General features: G+C 53.9%; 1 protein-coding gene across 4 annotated transcripts in view; it reads right to left on the bottom strand.

Moving 5' to 3' along the window:
• The window catches only part of Elfn1 (extracellular leucine rich repeat and fibronectin type III domain containing 1), a 65,429-nt gene extending 44,058 nt beyond the window's left edge, over window positions 1-21,371 (bottom strand). For 2 of the 4 annotated variants that reach the window (XM_016009381.3, XM_042268040.2), the window contains exon 1: window positions 20,414-21,371. The gene's annotated coding sequence lies outside the window, so the exon portion shown is untranslated. Of the gene's footprint in view, window positions 1-16,548; window positions 16,711-20,413 lie in introns of those variants that run through there. The other 2 variants (XM_006991095.4, XM_076561352.1) reach the window with 1 other exon arrangement.
• Between the last annotated feature and the right edge of the window lie 705 nt (window positions 21,372-22,076).

Below are 22,076 nucleotides of genomic sequence, written 5' to 3'. Positions count from 1 at the left end.
ATTTTATTGGAATATTGGAATATTCTCTCCACACAACCAACATTTAGAGAGCTCATATACTTCTGGAGATGGTTCCATTCAAGTCATGTACAACGCTGTAAAATGGCACGTGGATCAAAATCGGAGTGCTTGCCCCTGACAAGGAGGGAAAGGTGGGGACAGGAGACACATGATGGAAGGCTCTGAGAAGTGGGTCATATTTTACTTCTGAGTTTGGGTGGTTCTCACATGTTCATTCTGTGATATTTCGTGGAAATGTATATGGTGCTTTTTAAAAACCTCTAAAATTCTTTTACATTGTGATTGTGTGTGTGCGTGCACGCATGCATACACACACACACATACAAGTCAGAGGGCAAGAGTCAATTTTTCCTTCCACCAAGTGGGATCAAACTCAGGTTGTCAGGTTTTGCTGCAAGCACCTTTACCTGCTGAGCCATCTCGATGGCCCACTATCACTTTATTATTACATTTACTTGCATGGTATCCGGGGGTGGGGGGCACATGTGCCATGATGGATATGTGGAGGTTACAAGACAACTTACAGGAGTTGATTTTCTCCTTCTGCTGTGTGGGTCCTGAGGATCAAACTCAGGTTGTCAGGCTTGGGAGCAAATGCCCTTACCTGTTGACCCAAAAGTTTTGTATTTAAGACAGCACCAAGGAGGTGGTATAGACCTCAAAATCTTTTCTTCAAAACCCAGTTTGCCTGGGTGTTATGGTACACATCTTTAATCTCAGCACTCAGGAGGCTGAGGCAGGGGAATTACAAGCTAGACAGAGGGCTCGGTGGATAAAGGGCTTTCTTGTACAAGCACAAGGACCAGAGTTCAGACCCCCAGCACCCCCATAAAAGCTGGCCATGCTGGAACACATCTGTAACCCCAACACAGAAGGGGGTGGAGACAGAAGGATCCTGGAGGCTCATTGGCCATCTAATCCAGCTCAATCAGTGAACTCTCCATTCAGCAAGAGACCCTGCCTCAAAAAATAAGATGGGGAGTGACTGAGGACACCTCCCCATTGACCTCAGGTTTCCACACATGCCTGGGAACACAAAGACAGACAGACAGACACAGACAGACAGACAGACAGACACACACACACACACACACACACACACACACACACACAAACACACACACACACACACCCCAGCTACAAAACTGGTCAAAACTCTCAACGGTGATCATTCCAGCATCCTAGAAACTAACCAAAGAGATTTATTTGGGGGAAAGCACTGCCCGTGGATAACAAAGGGGTCTGTGCTGCTCTTTCCTAGACCTGCCTCTGTCTCCCCACCCAGTCAGCTGGTGTAGCATTTAAACAGGGCTGCACTGAGCAGGCCATGAGGACCAGAAGCTTCTCTGCCAGGGGTTGATGTGACTCTGAGCAAAAGGCACGTGACCCCGCTGGCCAGGAAAGTGCAGGAGCCTCGATGGTGGTGGATGGAAAGCCAGCAAGGCTGCTAGCTGGAACTGAAACCATGACAGGGGCAGGGACAAACCAGGGACTACGCATGAGCAGTCACACAGAGACCCGATCTCGCCACACAGCTGGCGGATGGACACCGATGTGGGGAAGCAGAGGCCCAGATAGCTTAAGCCCTTGGCCCACTGAGAGCATGCGGGTACCACAGAAGGGTCTGGCAGGAAGCAAGGGCCAAGAGACACACACAAGCTGACTGATCTTTGATGTGCTCCCTAACTCACCCATGAGTCTGCCCACTGGGCACGGAGACCGACAGGCCCCAAGCAGGCTACACAACCTCCAACTGATCACAAAGCTGGGCATACATAGAGCGGCCCCTAGAAAGTGATAGGATGGAGGAGGAGAAGGGGGGAGGAGGAAGGGGTGAGAAGAGGAAGGAGGAGAGGGAAGAAAGCAGAGGAAGGAGAGGAGATGAAAGAGGGTGACGAAGAGAAGGAATCGGGGAGAAGAGGACGGAGGATGAGCAGGAAAAATAAGAGAACATTAGGGGAGGAGATGAGGAAAATAAAGGGGAAGAGAGAAAGGAGAGAAGAGAAAGAGAGGAGAAGATAAGAGGAAGGGAAGAGAAAAAGACAAACAATAGGAGGAATTAGAATTGAAGAAGTAAGGGGAGAACAAGTCTATTCCACAGCTTTAGTCCAATTAAGTTACTAAACAAACAATAAAAACAGCAGCATAAAATGCTAGCGCTAACAACTCCCCAAGGAAAAACTCAGCCTCTAGATCCACTCTGAGACAATTGTCCATTCTCTATACAAAATTATACAACAGACAAAATCAGAAAGAATGGCTCCTACTGGGAAAAAAGGAAGCAGCTCATAAACACCATCCTGGAAGGTCCTCGGATGTCTGGTATGGCAGAAAAATACTCTAAGGCAGTTACATATTAATAAATTGGCTCAAAGAAACAAAACCGTGTTTAAAGAGTTAAATGAAAGTATAATAATAATAAGTGAAAGTGTGCAACCTCTGAGCCAGTCAGAGTGTACACCTTTAACCCTAGAACTCAGGAGGCAGAGGCAGGCAGAGTTCAAGGCCAGCCTGGTCGACATAGCAAACTCCAGGACAGCAAGGACCACACAGAGAGACCCTGTCTCAAAAATAACAACAAAAAAGTGTGCAACCTCAACAAAGACACAGAAATTACTTTAAGATTTTATTTTTAAGTGTGGTGTGTGTGTGTGTGTGTGTGTGTGTGTGTGTGTGTGTGTGTGTGTAGGTATGGGTCTGTACACATGCATGCAAGTGCCCACAAGAGGCCAGTAGGGGGTGTTAGCTTCCTTAGAGCTGGAGTTGGAGTTGGGAGGCACCTGACATGAGTGCTGGCAACTGAACCCTGGTCCTCTGGAAGGGCAGCAAGAGCTCTTCTGCGGCTTGAGTCATCTCTCCAGCCTCGCAGAAATTATTATAAAGTGATACACTTGGAGCCAGGCATAGTGGTTCCTTCAACACACCTTTAGTCCCAACATGTGGGAGGCAGAGGCAGATGGATCTCTGTGAGATTGAGGCCTGCTGGGTCTACTTAGAGAGATCCAGCACAGCCAGGGCTACATAGAGCAATCCTGTCATGAAATAGGAGGAGGGGGAAGTGATAAATTTGGAGTTGAAATTCCACTGGCCAAGAACCAACAGAAGTAAAATATTACCTAAAGGCATTTCCAAAACACAAAAGGAGGCAGCAAAGGAAACAAGAGGAGAAAAAGACTTGAGACACAGAAAATAACTATGTAAATAGAAACTTCAAAAAATAAAAATAACTACAAATGGGATAAACAGTGCAAATAAAAGGCAGAGACTATCAGAGTGAATTTAAAAGAACAAGAGCCAAATATAACATACACTGAATAAAAGGCATATTTTAGCATAAATGTATAAACTTGTGGAAATTAAAGTGATAGAAAAATAATTGTATGAAGGTAACCAGGGCAGAGCTGTAGCTCGGTGGATGAGCATGTACCTAGGTTCCAATCCAGTGTATCATAAAAACAAACAAATGCGGCTGAGGTGGAGAAGAATACAGATTGGACAACACCATCACTAGCTGACCGATGTTTCCAAAAGCCACTCTAGCCAGGGGACAGTACATTCTTTTCAAACACACAGGAATATGAAGAGACATTACAATCAGACGAAAGCACCAACACTTTCAATGAAGTGGACAGATGTGGACAGATGCCTAGACAGGCACAAGTTTTGACAAGCAACAGAAAACCTTCAGACTCAGGACCCAAAGAGACAACTGGTTTGAAATCTTCCCATGGAAAGAAGCCCAGACCCACACGGCTTTAGTAAATTCTGGCTAACAACTAAAGAGACAAAATCAAAGAGAACTCACCAGAAAAGAGATGAGCTGGGTATGGCTGTGTACTCTGGAGATGATCTCAGCATTCAAAAGTCTGAAGTGGGAGGTTTATGGCTTGTCCTGGTCTACACATCAAGACCCTGTTCAAACTAAACAAAAGCTAAGACTATAACAAGTGGTAGAATCTTTGCCCAAGGAACAATAAGGAGAGAGAGACAGAGACAGAGACAGACAGAAACAGAGACAGAAAGGCATATTCATGAAACTGATGGGTTTTTTTCCCCTGGCAGTGGAAGTAAAACATCCCAGTAGAAATAGATAAGCCTCTCTGTCTCCCAAACATTGACGCAAAATCCTCAACAAAATATTAGTGAGCCAAGCTAGTAACATAAAACAATAGATAAAAGGGAAAAACCACAGGGTCACCTTGGCAAATGTGGGAAAAGCAGTTGACAATACTATTATGGGAAAACTTGCAATCAGGTATCAATGTTAGGAAAATTTTAAACCCTAAAATAAAGTAAAATCCCACATCTTACTTCATCCTGAACAGTAAAGACAAAAACACTTTTCTCCATGATCATGAAGCATCTGTGCTGTTCAACGTGACTCTAGAGATGCCAGCCAAAGTAATAAGGCAAGATAAAGAAATATGAAGCTGGGTAGTGGTGACGCTCACCTTTAATCCCAGTGCTTGGGAGGCAGAGGCAGGTGGATCTCTGTGAGTTCAAGGCCAGCCTGGTCTCCAAAGCAAGTTCCAGGAAAGGCGCAAAGCTACACAGAGAAACCCTATCTCGAAAAACCAACAAAAGAAAAAAAAAGGAAGGAAGAAAGAAAGATGAGATATGCAGTTCGAAAAAGAAGGTGCTAATCCCTCCATGTTTGCAGACCAATGATCCTGTATGAATCCACTAACATCTGCTAGAACGGATGATCAATAGTCACATTTAGCAAGGCTATGGAACAAAGGATCAATATGTAAAATTTGGGCTGGGGAGACAGCTCAGTCAGTAAAGTATTTGCCATGCAATTCCCAGAACCCAGATTTGAAAAAACTCTTGATATAGGGCTGAAGACATGGCTCAGTGGTTAAGAGTGGCTGCTCTTGCAGAGGACCCAGGTTTGGTTCCCAGCACCCACACTGTGGCTCACAACTGCTTGTAGCTCTAGTTCCAAGGGATCTGACGCCCTCTTCTGGACTCTGTGGGAACTGCATGCACATAGTGCACATGTACACCTACAGACAAAACACTCATACACATAAAACCCCAAATCTTTAACAATAAATAAATCTGGATGTGGCAGTGTTTGGCTGTAATTCCAGCGCTGAGGAGGCAGAAACAGGTAAATTCTAGGACTCGATGGCCGGCCAGCAAAGCCTACTTAGTGAGTTCCAAGCTAACACAACAGAGACCTTGTCTCTAAAAACAAGTTAGATCCTAAGGAATCACACTCAAGGGTGTCCTCTGCCCTCCACATACATGCAAACGTGCACATACACATACATTTTGTGCATATCTAACCAATATTTCTCTATACTGGCAGTAAACACTGCAAAATTAAGAAATAATTCCATTTGCAATAGCTTATTCTAGAAAACAAAATATTTACCGTGAATTTCCCTAAAGACATTCAGTTAAGCTGGGTGTGAGTGTGCTCACCTGAAACCTCACCACTCAGAAAATAGAAACAGAAGGACCCTGCGTTTAAGGCTAGCCTGGGCTACATTATGAGACAGTGTCTGAAAAGTGTTCAATTCACAATAATTACATACAGAAAATGACAAAGTGCTTGGAGACATTAAAGACCCAAATAAAGAGAAACGGCACTCTAAAATGTCATTAGCCATCCTAAATTGATCTATGAATTAAGCACAAGCCCCTCAAACTCTCAGTAGGCGCTTTCGGAGACACTGACAGGTGGATCCTAACCTTGGCAAGGGGTGGGGAGAAACTAGGGAGAGTCAAAATGAGTTTGAAGAGAAAAGCAATTTGAGTGGCTTCTAACTTTTCATTTCAAACCCTGCTGCCGAGCGCCAGTAGTGCAGAGCGTGTGGCCCAGCCATCAGAACAGACAAGGAACGGATGACAGGGCCGGCCAGATGGCTCAGTAGGTCAAGGCACTTGCTGTTAAGTCTGATGACCTGAGTCCAAACCTGGAATCCATGGAGGAAGGGGAGAACCCACCCCGTGAGTCGTCCTCTGACCTCCACATTCACATCACAGCACACGCGTGTGCGCAAACACACACACTAATAATACATAAATATAACATCTTTTTTTAAAAAAATAGACACCAGTGGAGTAGAAAAAAGAATCCAAAAATAAGCTCCTACATTTATAGCCTCAAGAAAATATAAAGCTGAGGAGAGTCTTTTTAAAACACACACACCAAAAAAAAATGAACTTCGGTCCTTCTACATCATAAGCAGACATTAACTTCAGATGGCCAATAAATCTGAGTAGCACAGCCCAAATTCTACAACTCCTGGGGGAAAAGGGAGGAAAATCTTTGTGACCTTGGACTAGGCAAAGAAAGCAAAACACCAGATTCATGAAAGAAAAGAAAATGAATAAAATGGACACTGTGATAGGAAAATCCTGTGCTCCAGAAAGATGCTATGAGGAAAGCAGAGGCTGGAACTGCGACTCCATGGGAAGAGAACTTGCCCAGGACTCAGGAAGCCCTGGCTTCCACCTCAGCCCAGAATAAACCCTGGTGTGCTGGCACATGCCTGTAATCCCAGAATTCAGGAGTGGAGGCAGGAGGATCAGAAGATCAAGGTCATCCTCAGCTGTGTAGCAAGTTTGAGACCAACCTGAGGTACATGAGACCCGAGAGAGAGAGAGAGAGAGAGAGAGAGAGAGAGAGAGAGAGAGAGAGAGAGAGAGAGAGAGAGAGAGAATATCAAGATACGGCATTTATAAATCCGTTTCTTACAAAAGACTCATGTTGGAATACGTACAGAACTCTCTCACCGTAAATTTGAATAATTTTGAAAGCTAATAATGAGACAAACCCATTAAAATGGGCAAAGATTTGAATAGACATTTTATCAAAGAAGAAATGTGGGTGCCTACGAGCTTAAAGACGTTCAACGTCGCTGGTCAGCCTGGAGACTGCAAATTGGTCCCAGCACCAGATAGCACTGTGCTCCGACGCGGGTCTCTGTAATAAAAAGACTGGCCGTGCCAGCTACCAGAACACACCAGACCCTCAAGGATCGCTGATGAGGACGTAAACTGGTCCAGCCAATTTGGAAGTCTGGCGAGTTGGCAGTTTGTTAAGAATTTAAATATAAACTTACCAAATGACTCAGCAATCCATTCCGAGGGATCTACCCGAGAGAAATGAAGGCTGGCGTCCACATAAAAGCTGGTACACAAATGTCACAGTGTGATTCATTACGACCCCAAACTAGAAATGATTCAAATGTCTGTCCCTCGGGGATGCAGGGAAAGGATAGGCGTTCCATCAAGACAGGGGAATACTACTTAGCAATTAAAAATAAATATGGGATGACTCATGCAGCAATAGGAGCTAACTTCAAAACCATTACACTAGGGTGGGGAGGCGGCTCAGACGGGAGGGTGCTTGCCCCAGGAGCAGGAGAGCCGGAGTCTGATTCCTAGAAGCCATGCTTTTTAAAAAAAATGCTATGGTGCCACATGGCATAGTTCCAGGGGAGAGACAGTGTTGGGGGCTGCCCCCTTCCCACATTTCTGTTTTGACCCCCAGCTGTGTGAATTGGGTGGATGTACACCCTAGAATTCTTTTCTGGTTTTATTTGTGGGGGTGCAGAAGCTTCCCCCAGCTGGGCGCATGTGGTACCAGAGAGAGAGGGAGACAGACAGACAGACAGAGACAGAGAGACAGAGAATATCTTGGGCCTGAGGAGGTGGAGACAGGAGTATTTCTGAGGTTCATTGGCCTCTGTAGGCTTGCACACAAATGCCTGTGTACATGTACACACACACACACACACACACACACACACACACACACACACACACACACACACGAGTCACTAAGACAGAAGCTGAGCTGAGTAACCCATGCCTGTCATCCCAGCACGAAGTTGATTGGGAGTTTGAGGATAACCTGGGCTACATCCCGACAACCTGTCTCAGAACTAAATGAATGATACAGTAGAATAAAACTGATTTTTGAGGCCCTCGTTGTGTGATTCTGTCCATGTCTAAGCCTGCACAATCATACACTCACAGTAGGAGAGGTAACCCACAGTGGGTTTGCACAGGCGGGACTCCACGGTATTGGTAGTATGTAAAAAAAAAAAAAAAATCACAGCTGCACTCTGTGACTGGAGCAGGCACCACCCTAGCCAGCCCTGCCTCATGAATGCCCAGGCTTGGGAGTTTGCCCTTCCTGAGGCCAGGACTTCCTGTGTGGCCATCGGCTCACCGGGTTTCACTCCCAGCAGAAGGTCGCCTTTGACCTTGGGGACCTTGCCCCAAATCCAACTCACATTCCTGTCCCTTTGGTGACCTGCCTTGGACACACCTCCGACTCAAGGGTGTCCTGACACAATCACAGACTCAGAGGGACCAGGGCTTAAAGGCTCTCCCATGCAGCGTGCAGAGCACATGGCACAGGCTCGGAGGGAGACATCGACTCCGGAGGAGTAGGGAGAAGCGGCTTTGTCTTTGACATGCGTCCGGCTGCCGCGCACCATGTATGACGTACGCAGGTTCCTACAAGCTCACTGCTGCTCCTTGACCACGGCCCTATCTCCACCTGTCCCTCCCAGGGAGAGCATGGGGAATCCAACCCAAGGACTTCAGCAGGGCCTAGGGATCCACCTAACCCAATGTCTTCCTCTCCGCCTCACCCACCCCTCATTCCCAAATGTACAGTCACTCGTACCTGACACTGGCCACCTTCCCTGAGCCACTCAGCTGGGGAGGCATGATGGAGCAGGGGGGGAGTGCCTCAGAGACCACAAGGGGGCCACGGGGCGGGGGCATGGGAGGAAAGCTGGGCGACTAAGACCACACACGCACAATTGGGAGTTCGAGGCTGAGGTGGGGACAAAGCCTGGACTGGGGGGACTGGGCTGTGCGTTCAGCACCTCCTGAGCCTGCCATGAGCAGGTAGGGGCAGCCTGTGAGTAATGACGTAGACCTGGGGGCTGTACGGCAGGCAGTTGGATGCTACTAGGGTAACCCTCCGTTCACTGTGAGCCAGCTTGAGCCGGCTGTGGTAGGGTTGGAACAGAGGGTCCCATCTGGGCACAGGGCTATTACCCTGGCCTTCTGGGTGGGAGGAGGGGGCAGTGAGCCCTTGTGTGCACCTGGCTAGTCTTGCCTGAACATTGTGAGAATGTGTGTGTGTGTGTGTGTGTGTGTGTGTGTGTGTGTGAGAGAGAGAGAGAGAGAGAGAGAGAGAGAGAGAGAGAGAGAGACAGAGACAGAGACAGAGACAGAGACAGACAGACAGACAGACAGACCGAGAGGCCAGAGGTCAATCTTAGTCCTCAGGTGTGATTCATCCTGTTTGTTGAGACATGGTCTCTCACTGAACTGAAGCCCACCACATAGGCGAGGCCCCAAGGATCCCCCTCCCCGTCCCCATCTCCCCAGTTCTGGATTACAAGGCAGGGCCCACCACACCCAGCTTCTTCCAAGGGTTCTGGGCATGGAGCTCAGGGCCTCCCGCACTCACAGCAGCCTCTTTGTAGACAGTGGTTCTCAAACTGTGGGTCATGACCCCTTTGGGGTTGGAAGACGCTCACAGGGGTCGCCTAAGACCATCAGAAAACACAGATACCTACATTACGATTCATAACAGTAGCAAAAATCGAGTTACGGAGTGGCAACAAGAATAATTTCGTGGTTGGGGGTCACCACAACATGAGAAATTGTACTGACGGGTCTCGGCATCAGGAAGGCTGAGAACCGCTGCTCTAGACCGAACCATCTTTCCAGTCCCGACACCCTGGCTTTCTGACAAGCTGTTTTTCTAAAACGCCATCCCTGGTGAAGCGCATCCCTCAGATCTAACATGTCCTTGCTCTGTGGGGACACCAGACGGAGAAAACCAAAACAAGCCCAGATGTCTGTCAGGCGGCGAACACCTCAGAGGCCTGGCTCTTCCCTGAGCTCCCAGGACAGAGGAGGCAGGCAGCACTCAGACAACAGGTGAGGTTCACCCTCCAGCTTCCACCCGCTCTGCGGGATCTGAGGAAAGGAAAAGGCCCAGCGCATGCTCGCGTTACAGAGCCTGAGCTGTCAACATTGCTCCCGCCCGCACACATGTCTGCATGTCCTGTGACCCTGGCTCCGAGACAGATGCCGGTTCCTAAGAATGTGCACCCCAGGCACCACTGTCCCCAGCACCCACAGGAATCCTGGGGGGCACATGTAGCCCGTTTCCATCTCTGAAGCATTAATGGACATCGAAAGGAAGTAAGATTCACTTTCCAAAATCTTGTTCGCCACAGGTGTGTCCCTTATTTCCAAACACACACACACACACACACACACACACACACACACACACACACACGGTGGGGGGGGGGAGAAGTTTTGCTTTATAGAACATTTATAGAACGTGGCTCCAATTTAAGAAAATTACATTGCATTTATTGGAGGGGGTGGGGCGTGTGCATCTCCTTCCATCATGTGGGTCCTGGAGACGGAACTCAGGTCGCCAGGTGCCTCTACCCACTGAGCCGTCTCGCTGGCCCAGCTCCAACTACTCAAGCAACGTCAAAAGAGAACTCAGTTTCTCCATCACCTGCGTCTTCAGCCCAGATCATGAGGCCCTCAAGAATCTCATTCCTGCTGGTGCCTGGAACATACTTCTTCACCGCAGGGCGTGGGAAGAGCGTCTTATCCGTTTGCTCACTTTGAAACAAGGTCCCTCTTTGCATCCCAGGCTACCTTTGGATTTACAAACCTCCTGCCTCAGCCTCCTCAGCATCACCGTGACTGGTTCAGAGAGGCCTTTTAAACATGTCCATCAACCCGGTCTCCGGGATGCTACAAATTTCCGGAAGTTTCCCTGAGCTATGAGAACAACAATGACCTCTCCCCATGAACTTCAGCCTGGGGTCAGCCGGAACCTAAAAAAGGTCTTCTCTTTTGACTTTTTAGCCTGGTTGCTCGTCCATGCTGGCCTTGCTGGTCCTCTGACAGTCCAGCCTGTGGCCATAGCAGGGCCTCAGTTCTTCTTCCTCCTCCTCCCCCGGCACCCTCTCTCTTTACGTTCTTACCCCCACAGGACACAGAAGTGGCCCCACCCAGGATGTCAGGGGCCCACAAAACAGAGCACCAAATGCAAGGAACTAGTCCAGAGGTACGGCAGCCTTGCCTCTTCTATATAGACACACTGTGAGGGTCCAGCCAAACCCAGGCGGAAGTCATGGCTCAAAGGAGGGGAAGGGACCCAACCCGGCCACACCCCACATCAAAGGCTTACAATCTCAGCCCCCTGCCCTGGAGCAGAGCACACTAATCCACCCCATGACCATCACCACCACCACAACCATCACCACACACACACACACACACACACACACACGCACACGCACACGCACACGCACACGCACACACATACACACACGCACACGCACACGCACACTGCTTTCAGTCCTCTGTGTCACCCGATGCCTCAAACTCACTTGACAAATTAAAACCTGGAGGTACAAAGAGGAGGACTTTCCTCCCAGGTCACATGGCTGATACGGGATCACCCTTGAGCTTCAACCCACCCCTCTCAGAGGCTCCTGGTTGAGGGATCAGCAGTGGCTCTGATGTAAATGTCCCATGAGAGAAACACTGGGGGGGGGTTAGGTGCACCACTCTCCTGGGGTCCCAAAAAGCCAGGAGTTAAGGGCTTTGGGGGATTATAGCTCTTTCAGGGATAGCATCCAGGGTACTCTGATGCTGCTAGGCACTAGAAAGGCCCCTAAAATATCCACCTCACATGAGACAGTCAGGAACCAAGATCTAGCACTTTACCAGGCAGGTCAGGAGCTCCCAGTCCGTCAGCTGGTGCCCTTGCCGGCTCAAGGCTCTGACCTCCCCAGGAACATACGTGAGAAGCATCAGGTCCTCTGGAATCTGTGCTGTGGGCACAGTGAGGACTCTGACCCGAGATCCTTTGCCAGGAGAAAGCACTACAGAAATGCATGGCCGTCACTGACTACATCCAGAAGGGCATGGCTGGCCACAGAGCCCACTCTTTAGCACTCAGTGTGTACCCTGGAAGGGTCTACAGTCCCTCTCCAGACACCATCCTCATCCTCGCACCTCCGCCTGACCAGCCGGGGCTGCCTTCATCCCTGAATGCGTGCCTGTGTGTTGGGACTGTGTGGCAGCCCATACCAGCTTCCGTGTTTACTAAACCAGAGGAAGTTAATGACTAAGAGTTGCCGGGGTTTGATCCTACTGAAAATAAAACTGGGATTTGTCGGTAAACACAGCAGCGAGTCTCATGCTGTCAGCCATTTCCCCGGGGTTCCCATGATAGGCAGGATTCTGTCTGGACCCAATAGCTTCCAAGGTAGGGGTGGTACTGGGGGGGTGTTGCCTGTGGTGGGGACAGGCTCTCTGAACCTCAGTTGTCCTGTCAGCATTGACTGCACCAGTGGAAAGCTCTCATGGAGGTGTGATCGGCTGGGGCAAAGGGCAGACGTGTGCCCCTGAGGCCAGAGGGTTCTGGGGGACCCCACAGGCAGTGAACCCTCACCTCCAGGATGGAGACCTACGGGCAGGGGCGGAGTTCCCATCTGCAAGGCTGGGAATCTGGCTGTGTTCGTGTTGAGGGGAGAAGTCAGGTGTGGGGGTGAGCGTGGTCTGAGCGTTCCGTCTGCTCTGACCTAGATTGCCATGGCAACAGTCTGATCTGGGCCTCAATTTCCCCATCTGTCATGTGGAAGGGTTGCTTTGAAAGTGGAGCTGAGCTGCCAGGCTGGGTTGATGGAAGTTTCCGGGCCAGCTCATACCTTCCCACCCTCATTTTTTTTTTCTGAATTTCAGCTTCTTTGGGGGACACCAAGGCCTTGCAGATGGACCTGGCCCTGCCTGTGCCCCAGAATCCCTTCTAATTGTCTCTTCCTGTGACCGGAGTCCATGCCTGGGGCTGGCACAGGGAGACTCTTGTGGAAGAAACTGCAGGGGACAGCAGATGTTAGAAGACCACATCGGAGGGTACGCTAGCACTCTCCAATGCCTGGCTAAGGCCATGCCTGCCCATCCCTTAAGGACCGGGAGACCCTCTTCTGCAAGCCACACCCCTCCATATTGGGGGCATAAAAGCATGGAACTGTCTCACAAGAGAGGGGACCCTAAGAGACAGGTCACAGTGGTGGGGACCAGAGGGAGGTCAAATCATCAAGACAGGTCCCCACCACGGGCTAGGGGCAGTGGTCCCAGTGCTGGTGAGCGGAGCCAACCATGACTGTTTTCCTCTCATCCTAAGCCCAGAAGGAGCTGGGAACTGAGTCCCCCACCCATTCTGTATTTGCCTAAGGAGGCCTAGGCTTCCTAGCTCCTTCCAGTACTGAGGTCCTGGCCCAGTGGGGCAGCGCTGCATCGAGGAGGCAGATCTCGGCCTCCAGGGGTTTAAGTCCTACAGCTCATGACTCCTGACCTTGGATGGTCCTAGACCTTTCTGGAAAAGGGGACCAGATCGGTTGATCCCCATTAGAAAGAACGACACTGGCTGGGTCCATCTCCCTCTAGCTGTACCCCAGCCTTGTTCCCAGGCTCGGAGGTCAGTCCCCGTGAGCTGAGGTGGCTGGGAGTCCCAGGCTGGCCCTCAACTCCTGCCTTCCTCTCCCCTCCAGGAAGCTGGCCTACAGCCTGGGGGGGGGGGGGGACAGAGTAGGGTCCACAGAGTCAGGTGCCCAGGTAGGAATGCAGACGGGTACCACAAGACCACGAGTAGCACCCCACTCCTTGCTCATCTCTGGCACAGATGCAAGAGAAAAACAGGTGTCCCCAGCAGCCTGAGCAAATAACTACGCCTCCCAACCCGGCTTGCTGTGCAACTCTGGACACCATCCTATGCCTCTCTGGGCCTCCTCTACTCATGTGAACTTTAGGAATGGATAATGCCCAAGTTCCACGCAGGGGACACCTGTCATCAGTCACCCCAACAAAGACTTCACTCAAGGCCAGGTGACATTCTATGCGTTGCTGGGAGAAATTAAACCCAGGACAGATAACAAAAGAAGAACAATGGAGGCTATGTGACAAACGTATCCAGTGTCTGATGGTACACCATCATCTCATCCAAGTTTACACCCAGAAATTTATGGGCCCCATTGCCGGTTCGGGAGATCCGTCTCATGCCTGTCAATGTGGTGGCATCCATTTCATGTCACTCTTTCTGTCCCTGTCTATCTGCCACCCACCCCGATGGCTACAAGGCTTAGCCCCTTTCAGCTGAGAAATATGAACCCACAGGGCCAGGGCCTCTCTGCTCGTAAATATCCGGGAGGCTACAGTAGCTGTCTGTGTCTTGCTGCTTAGAGTCGGGTCTCCTACAGATGGGAACCGGGTTCCTCAGGGGCCAGGACAGTGACGTGGCAGGATCTGAGAAAGACTTCCTGGGTGTTGAGGAAACTTCTCTAGAATCTAGCGGTGGTATCTAGATACTGGAGACCAGCAAGGGTCTCAGGGGGAGAGAGAGAGAGGCCCTACTGTGTTGTCTGGTCCAACTCTGTCAGAATTTTAGTCCCACTAACTGGAGTGTGGTCTGAAGAGTGTGAGTCCAAGGACTTACATTCCATGATTCACATGGCATGGTTGAACTAAGGTCCCTGGCTTGGGAATCTCCAGGGGTCCTCAACCACCTGGGTTTTTTTTTTTTGTGGGGGAGGGCAAGGGAGAAATATCTAGCAGATTCCCCAACCAATGTGTAGGAAACCCACCATGGCCAAGACACTTTGGGGAAACTGGTGCTTTCTGGAGAGGGGAGGGACGATCGGACCGTCTGCTCACTCTCCTGAGGTCAGAGCCCCCTGATCTTTCTCCCCGCTCCTTCTCAGAATGGGGGCTCAGGGAAGGGGCCCATCCCAGCTTTTCTCGGAGTCAGCGGACAGCCTGCACTGGCCTGCTGTATCATGTCGAGTGACACACACCCAGAAGGCTAGGCACCACGGGGGGGGGGGGGCACACTAACCCTTAGGGAACAGAGGAAAGAACATAGCAACAGACCTTTCTCACCTGGGGACCCCAAGGGCTTCGGCTGGGCAGAGTGGGGGACTTCAGACGTCTTCAACCTGCCTGGACCTCTGAGGGTCCAGGGAAGCAAAAGATGAAGCTGTGAGATCCCAGCCCCCTGAATCCAGAGGGAGAAGAAGAAGAGGAGGAGTATTCTCTTACACCACCCTCAGCCATCCGGACTTTAACCCTCCACCTTTGGTGACTTGGGACATGTAGATGGGGTGGGACTTAAGAATCTGTCCCTTCGACACTTGTTCGATTACAAGATGACAGCTGAGGAGGCCAGGGGAGGCACAAGAGATGAGGTTATTTTAGGCTTTTCAGTGACATAACTCCAATTTGATCATTGCCTCTTGAGGCTGGGGGGTGGCTCTTTTAGAACGTGTCTGTAGGAGAGATTAGGAAGAGGGCTTGCTTTTTATACCTGCTCCCAGCTCGGACACCTTCCAGAACTCCCATCTCCAAAGACCCCAGGCTTTCCTGAGAGTACTTCTCTCATAGCCCTCACAACCCAGCACAGTGGGGTGAGGGGTAGGTACACACCCAACAGCTCCATCTGGGTTCTGCACTCCTTGGTTCCCTCTGCCCCAGGCTGGAGAAAACAACTCCCCACATCCATCTTCAGTTAACCCTTCACTTCTCTGAAAGTATCATCCTATCCCCATTTTACGGATAGGAAAACTGAGGCTCAGCGATGTCATCCGACTCAAGGTCGCCCAACCTCTACCTGGAAGAGCATAATTTTGATCTCAGATGTTGTCGGGTCCTGGAGGGAGTGGTGGCGGTATGAGCGTGGCTGTAAACACAACCTGAGACACCCTGTGGCCCCAGTTTAACGGACAAGCAGGTTAGGAATGGTGAGAGATCAGGTTCCCAGGCTTCTCACCCCAACCCCTAGATGATGGCCATGACAGTTCCAAGTTTGTGGGGAGGGGTTCACCAAGTTTCTAGTAAAGTCCTCAGCTCCCACGCCAGGGTTTTGACCCACTGGCTTCGATGTAGACCCTGGCCTCTCTGATAGGCGGCCGAACAGTCCCCAGGTGCCCTGCCAATAGGTTCTCCAACCGTGGGAAGGATGGCAGACAGACTAGGGATGTTGATACCGGCTGGATGGGGGTCAGGGACTCGGGAGAGGAGGTGCGTGGACAGTGTGGAGGTTTCCAGGCAGGGCAGCGGCTGTGGGGGGTCGTTGGCACTGGGGAGCAGGTTTGGGTGCAAGCAGCGAAGCATAGTGCTGGGGAAGGGGCTGTTCATCTGGAGGCTGAAGGCTGCGGCAGTGACTCTAAAGCGACATCCGTACCCCTAATCTCTGGCTCTGCGGGACTGAACCGGCTCAGATTCCTCTACAGCCAAGTTGCTACAACTTTACCCGGCTGCACCGCTCCGGGTTCGTGCGCGGGGCCTAGGGCGCAGCCAGAGGGTCAGGGGCGCACTCTGCGCGTTGGCGTGAGAGAAGCGCAATGTCGCCCGCCGGTCGCCCGCGGAGTGGCCAGGGTCCCACGGGCCCAAGCTCGGCTTCGGGCCACGCTGCGACGCAAGATCCCCGAGCTTCACGCTTACCTGCCCGGCCCGGCTCGGCCGGCGTTCCGGGGCTGCACCCGCCACCGCCACCACCGCTGCCGCCTCGCCTCCGTCCTTCAAGCTCTAAGTTGGCTCTCGGATTGAAATTCCTCCCCAGCTTCGCCCATCGATCTGCGCGCGTGCCCCGCCCCTCGCCGCGCGGCCTGGGAGGGGGGTTCGAAGGGGGGGGCGCTGGTTCCCGCCGCCCGCCCTCCTTCCCCTCCCCCGCCCGCCCTCGCCACCAGTCGGCTCCCTCCACCCGCTCCGCCGGCGCTCAGTCCGGCTGCGAGAGCCGCGCGCCCTCCCTCCTCCCCGCCTCCCGGTCCCCTCTGCGCTACCGGCTTGTATCGCCCTCAGGATCCGGCTCATGGGAGCTGGGGATCGAGGAGGAAACTGCGGGGGAGGGGGGCACCTGACCGTCCCTCCTGCACGTCTAAGTAGGAGGGGGCATCTGCTGCCTCAGCAGGGGCCTCGCGCGACCCCATCACCACCAACACACCAAGACCTTGTCAGGAGCCAGGTCTTCCGGTGGAACTGGCCCAGATCCCAGACAGCTGGGACCTAGGGACGCAGAACGACACTCCTGGCTCTGACCCCCAACCTTCACTCGCTCACCCCAACCTCTGAGAGGACTTCAAGGGCTCTCCAGCACCCCCTCCAGCTTAGCCTACCATTCCCGACGTGCGCCTGCTTGTGAGGAAGCCCCAGGAGAGAAACCGAGTCAGGAGAGGCTTGCCCCAGGTCACCAGGCCCAAGAAGACCCCTAGCTAGGCTCGGAGCCCTACAGACTGCTCCTCACTCTGGCCAGGACACTGATGACAGCGTCCTGGATAAGTCCCGTTCGCAGCCCCACCGGTGCCTCCCGCAGATCCCTTCTCCCCACACAGCCCATCTCGTCCCCACGCGGCGCCCCCTCCCCATTTCCTGTCCCCCGCCCGCCCGCTCCTGATTCCCGGCCTCAGTACCCCCTGCACGCTCTCTCCGCTCCTCCGCTCCTCGCCAGCAGCTGGGCAATTCACCGAGCATACAAAAGAGTTGACTCAATTCAGTGGCTGAGCAAATCAAGATAAATCCTATAGTGTGTGGGGACCGAAGAAGGAAAGTGAATGAACGCCCACAGCACCATCCAGCCGTGCGTATGGACTGGCCCTGCTCAGGGGGTGACAGGCCTGGGCTCCCTCCTGGCCTGGGCACCTACAGGAGCTGGAAGTGGGGTGGTGGGCTCTTAGCTATCTTCCCCCTGCCAGGCCTTCAAGCACTGAATGAACTTGGAAATTGAGGGCTGTGAGTCCTCTCAGTCCTCGCTGGGCAGGGCTCCTAGGAAGGGATACCCAATGTGGGCAAAGACTGTGTCTTAGAACTGTGCGACCAATATGATCAGGTTAGATGGAGAGGGCAACAGGACCCTTGGGCCATCGGAGATGTACGCAGTTTCCCTGGCCTGGCCTCCTGTCATGGCCAGGTCCCAGGCTAAGCACATCAAATAGATAAAGGCTGCTAGCCTGGATGTTCCAGGCTATGGCGCATGGCCCTGGGATGGGAGGTGTGGGACACCTTCTCCTCACAGCTGTATCTAGAAGGGGGTTCCCATCAGCTGATCTCCAAGGACAAGATTGTGTCTGGGGCCTCCCCTCACTCTTGGATGGTATTCTGGGGCTGGCCAATTCTGTGCAGGGGAAGAGGAGGGGCCTGCCACCAGTTTCCCGAGGCAAACTCCAAGAGAGGGGGCAGATTCTCCACATCTCTAGGGTTCCCCCTGACCTGCCCTAGCCGAAACCGTGATAACCAAGAGATTTAGGGTGAGTGCGGCTTGTGTACCAGGCACTGTGTTATTACGTGCCTCCAGGTTCACTCAACTGAACTTTGTCTCTCTGATCCCTTCAACAAAGAACAAGCAAGCTGAGGTCCAGGTCCCCAGAGCGCCCTTGACCAGTACAGCCCCACCCTCCAGGCTTCAACAAGGGTCAACAGTCTGCAGGAGAGGAGGAAAATCCCAGGAGGTCAGCTTGAGGGAACACTGATAGTCGTCCTTCCGTGGAAGGGTCCCCCAAGGCATCCATTATTGGAGCTTCTAGCTGGGGGGGGGGGGTAGTAAGATGGTCAGGTCTTCCAGGCTATGTCCCCTAATCTCCAAGCTGCTCTGCTGCTGGTTGTAACCAAGATCCGGGAGTCCCATGGGGCCACCCCTCCCCCGGGACCGGACAGATCGGCCGTTTGCTTGTAAGCCATTAATTCTATCACAGAGACGCCGGCGCCGACACGCGAGGACATCTGTCAGGGACCCATCGCTGTACTCCACGCCCCCTGCCGCTCCCCAGACCCAGAGCAGAGGAAAAGATGCGCCACCTCAGCTCTCCAAGCTCTAAGGTTGCTGAAGCGGGCTCGGAAGCCGTGAACCCAAAGGGGGCGGGGCCGCGGCACCCTTGGGGCAAAGAGTCCCCAGCTGTTAGGGGTCTGGGCTCTGCGACCTCTCATCCCAGACAGGAAGAAGTGCCCAACTCCCTTGTTCCCAATGCTGGAGCCCACCCAGGTTCTGACCTGAGATTTTGGGTGAGGTGGGGAGGGGGCACAGAATCCTTCTGATACCTCAGGGTGTGGGAAGGGGACACTAGCGGGGGAGCGGGGGGGGGGGGTGCGGCAAGAAGACACTGGCTCTTCCCCTCACAGGGAACAGAATACTCTCTTTCCCCCAAACCCTTTCAGGAGCTTCGCAGGCCAGTCTGCTCTCCACAGCCCCTAGGCAGCTGCTGGTGAATGTGTCACGCGTGGGTGATGGGTCGCAAGGACTCGAAACTGGTTGAGGGTGATCCCCATTCATGCCAGGCAGCGTGACCCTGGGGACTTCACACCCATAACCTGGGGGGAATTTGGAAAGAGTACTTGGGTGTCAAGAGATCGGCCTGGGCTCTTGACCCCAGGTGGTTAACAGTCCAGATCGGGCTGTCTGGGAAGAGAAAAGTTAGGTGAGGGGAGATGACACCTCACCGAGGCCTGAGCGGAGTGAGAGGACAGGGCTGGGCAGGCGATGGAATGGGATCCGTGAGAACTGAGGAGGGTCAGCTTCAAGGCGCCGCCAAAGCCAGCCCAGCCGCTTTCCCAATCCCTCCAGGCTCCTGTCACAGGCGCCTATTAATAACTAGGAGTCAGGTCCTTCCAGGGAGCTGGACAGAGGCAGGACACCCGACTGGGGTAGGGCGCGGGTCTCACAATACCCTTCCCAGGGCTCCGGCGACTGGAGATCAATGAGCCACACGTACGAAATCAAAGTCGTCCCCACCACCCACTTTTTCTCCTCCTTGGACTAGGAGTGGAGGTATTCAGACTCGGGGATGCAGCTTCTGGGGCAACTTGGGGCACCACGGCCATCCCGTGCACCTCAGAGCAAAGCGACCCCTCTTCTCCCCCTCCCCCACCTAGACAGCACACTCAGCAAAGTTTCAGGTTCCCGGTGGTGCTCCCTAATCCTAGAGGGGGGGGGGGGTCCTAAGCTCAGGCTCTCAGATCCGCGGAGTCGGGGAGGGAAGTTTGTCCGGCCGCGGAGCTCGCCGATCGAGAACTTCGGGTGCACCCGCCTAGTGAACGCCAGTGAGTGGGGGGCGCCCTGGAGCCTCGGGCTCAAAGCCCTGCATCCGAAGCCCCCACAGGCTAGGAGAGGACTCGGCCCAGATGCGGACACCCAGGGCAGGGCGCGGGGGACTGGGGCGATAGAGGAGATCAGGGCTGTGGGAGCCGTTGGGGACTCCCGCGCCACCCGGGAAGCCGGCGAGAGCGCATCCTCCCCGCCCCTCCCCCTCCAGGGGCGGGGACCTGTAGACCCCGCGTCTGCGGCAAAGGGGACCCCCGCCCGCTGCACACCCCTTCCTACCTGAACGGGGCTGCGGCCCCCAGGTCTGGAGGCTCGGTCGCCGGCTAGCAGAGCGCGCGCGCCCAAGTCCCGGGAGCGCCGCGGCGGCGGCGGCGGCGGCAGCGGCGGTGGCTGCCCCTGCTTCCTCCTCCTCTTCCTCCTCGGGGCTCTGGCTGGCTCCAGACAGACCTCCTCCCCCGCCCGCACTACCCGCCCCTCCCCGAGTCCGCCAGGCTTGGGGATCGGCCTCTCGCCGGGAGCGGAGAGGAGCCTGCGGGAGCCGGGCTGCGGCGCTCACTGCGTCAAGAGCCGGGGACCGCGCGATCGGAGCAGCCCCGGACCGGCCGGGCAGGCAGGGCGGCCGCGGCGCCGGCGACGCCGAAGGGGCCGGGCGGCTCCGGCTCTCGAGCTCGGGCGCGGGCGCGGCGGCAGCGGCCGCGGCGACGCGAGGCGGTGGTTCATTTTGTGAGCGCGAGGCAGGTCGGACGTGGGAGCCGCACGGGGAGGGGACCTGAGCAGGGGCGGGGGCCGTTGCACGTCCGTCGGTGGCCCGGGGAGGGGGTCAGGGCTCCCCGAGGGGAAGTTGGCTGGAGCTGTAGGGACATCTCAGGACGCCGACCCAGCCTCTCCTCCTTTTCCTGGCCCTGCCGGCATCCCCTGCCGGTGCCCCAGGCCACTGAACTGCGCCGTGGAGCCCAAGTCCCCGAGTGTCATGGGGTTGGGACCCTTCCTGGCGATGGGAGGTGGGTATGAGAAACGGGGATGTGCACGCGCGTACAGTCACGGCTGTGCACACACACGCACCCGCACGAAGCCATGTAGAAGTTGACCCCGAAGTCAGACCCTGTGTAAGCGCGTGTGTCACAGCACCACCCGCAGGGACAGTTGTTTCACCCGGCGGGCGCGGGGGAGGAGAATAGGAGGTGGTACGAGGTTGTCTGGCCCTCGAGATGTAACATCCCCTCTTCCCACCGGTGACTTGTTCTCCCCCTAAGGTCACCGACCCACTTCACAGTCCCTCCCCTCTGTATCACTTGTCACCACCCCCTTGGGCTGAGAGACCCGGAGGCGTGAGATCAGCCTGGCACCTTCCCATTCCCGGAAGGTTCCGAGTGGTGGATTTCCCCTCCCACTAGCCTCTCCCGATTCTCGGGGGATCCAAGTCGCCCCTCTGGGGCTCTGGGCCCCAGGCAGTTCACCCCGCCCCCTTTATCCTTCCCAGAACACTGACAGAACCGGTTGCCTGGTCTCCCGCTCCCTACCGCGCCCCTTCCCTAGCCAGTAGCTTTGGCGTTGGGTTGAAATTCAAAATTAAGTTCAAGAGCGCCCTCGCCGGGCTAAGGCCTTGTGCGCAGCTTCCGAGCCTCCGTGCGCTTGCAGAGCTGGAGGACCCCCTCGGGCAGAGCGGATGTGACCCTTTTGAACCCCACCTCCTAGCCAGAGCACCCCAAGAGTCGAGCTCTGGGAAGCAGCGCCGACGAAGCCAGGTCGCGGAGGCTAGAGCCGCAGCGCGCGGCTGGGGACCGGGACCGGAGCCCGGGACGCCCATCCTGGTCCTCTGGCCACGCTGCACCAAGCCTCACACCACTCCCATGCCCAGACGCGACCAGAGGACCAGGATGGGTATCCCCGGGCTCAGGGCCGGTGGCCTGTCCTGAGACTCTCCTGTAGGCCATAAGCTCCA

This window comes from Peromyscus maniculatus, chromosome 23 (genome assembly GCF_049852395.1).
Source record: "Peromyscus maniculatus bairdii isolate BWxNUB_F1_BW_parent chromosome 23, HU_Pman_BW_mat_3.1, whole genome shotgun sequence".
NCBI lineage: Eukaryota > Metazoa > Chordata > Mammalia > Rodentia > Cricetidae > Peromyscus > Peromyscus maniculatus.
Note: the sequence above shows the minus strand (reverse complement) of the source record. Positions and strands in the feature narration are given on the sequence as shown.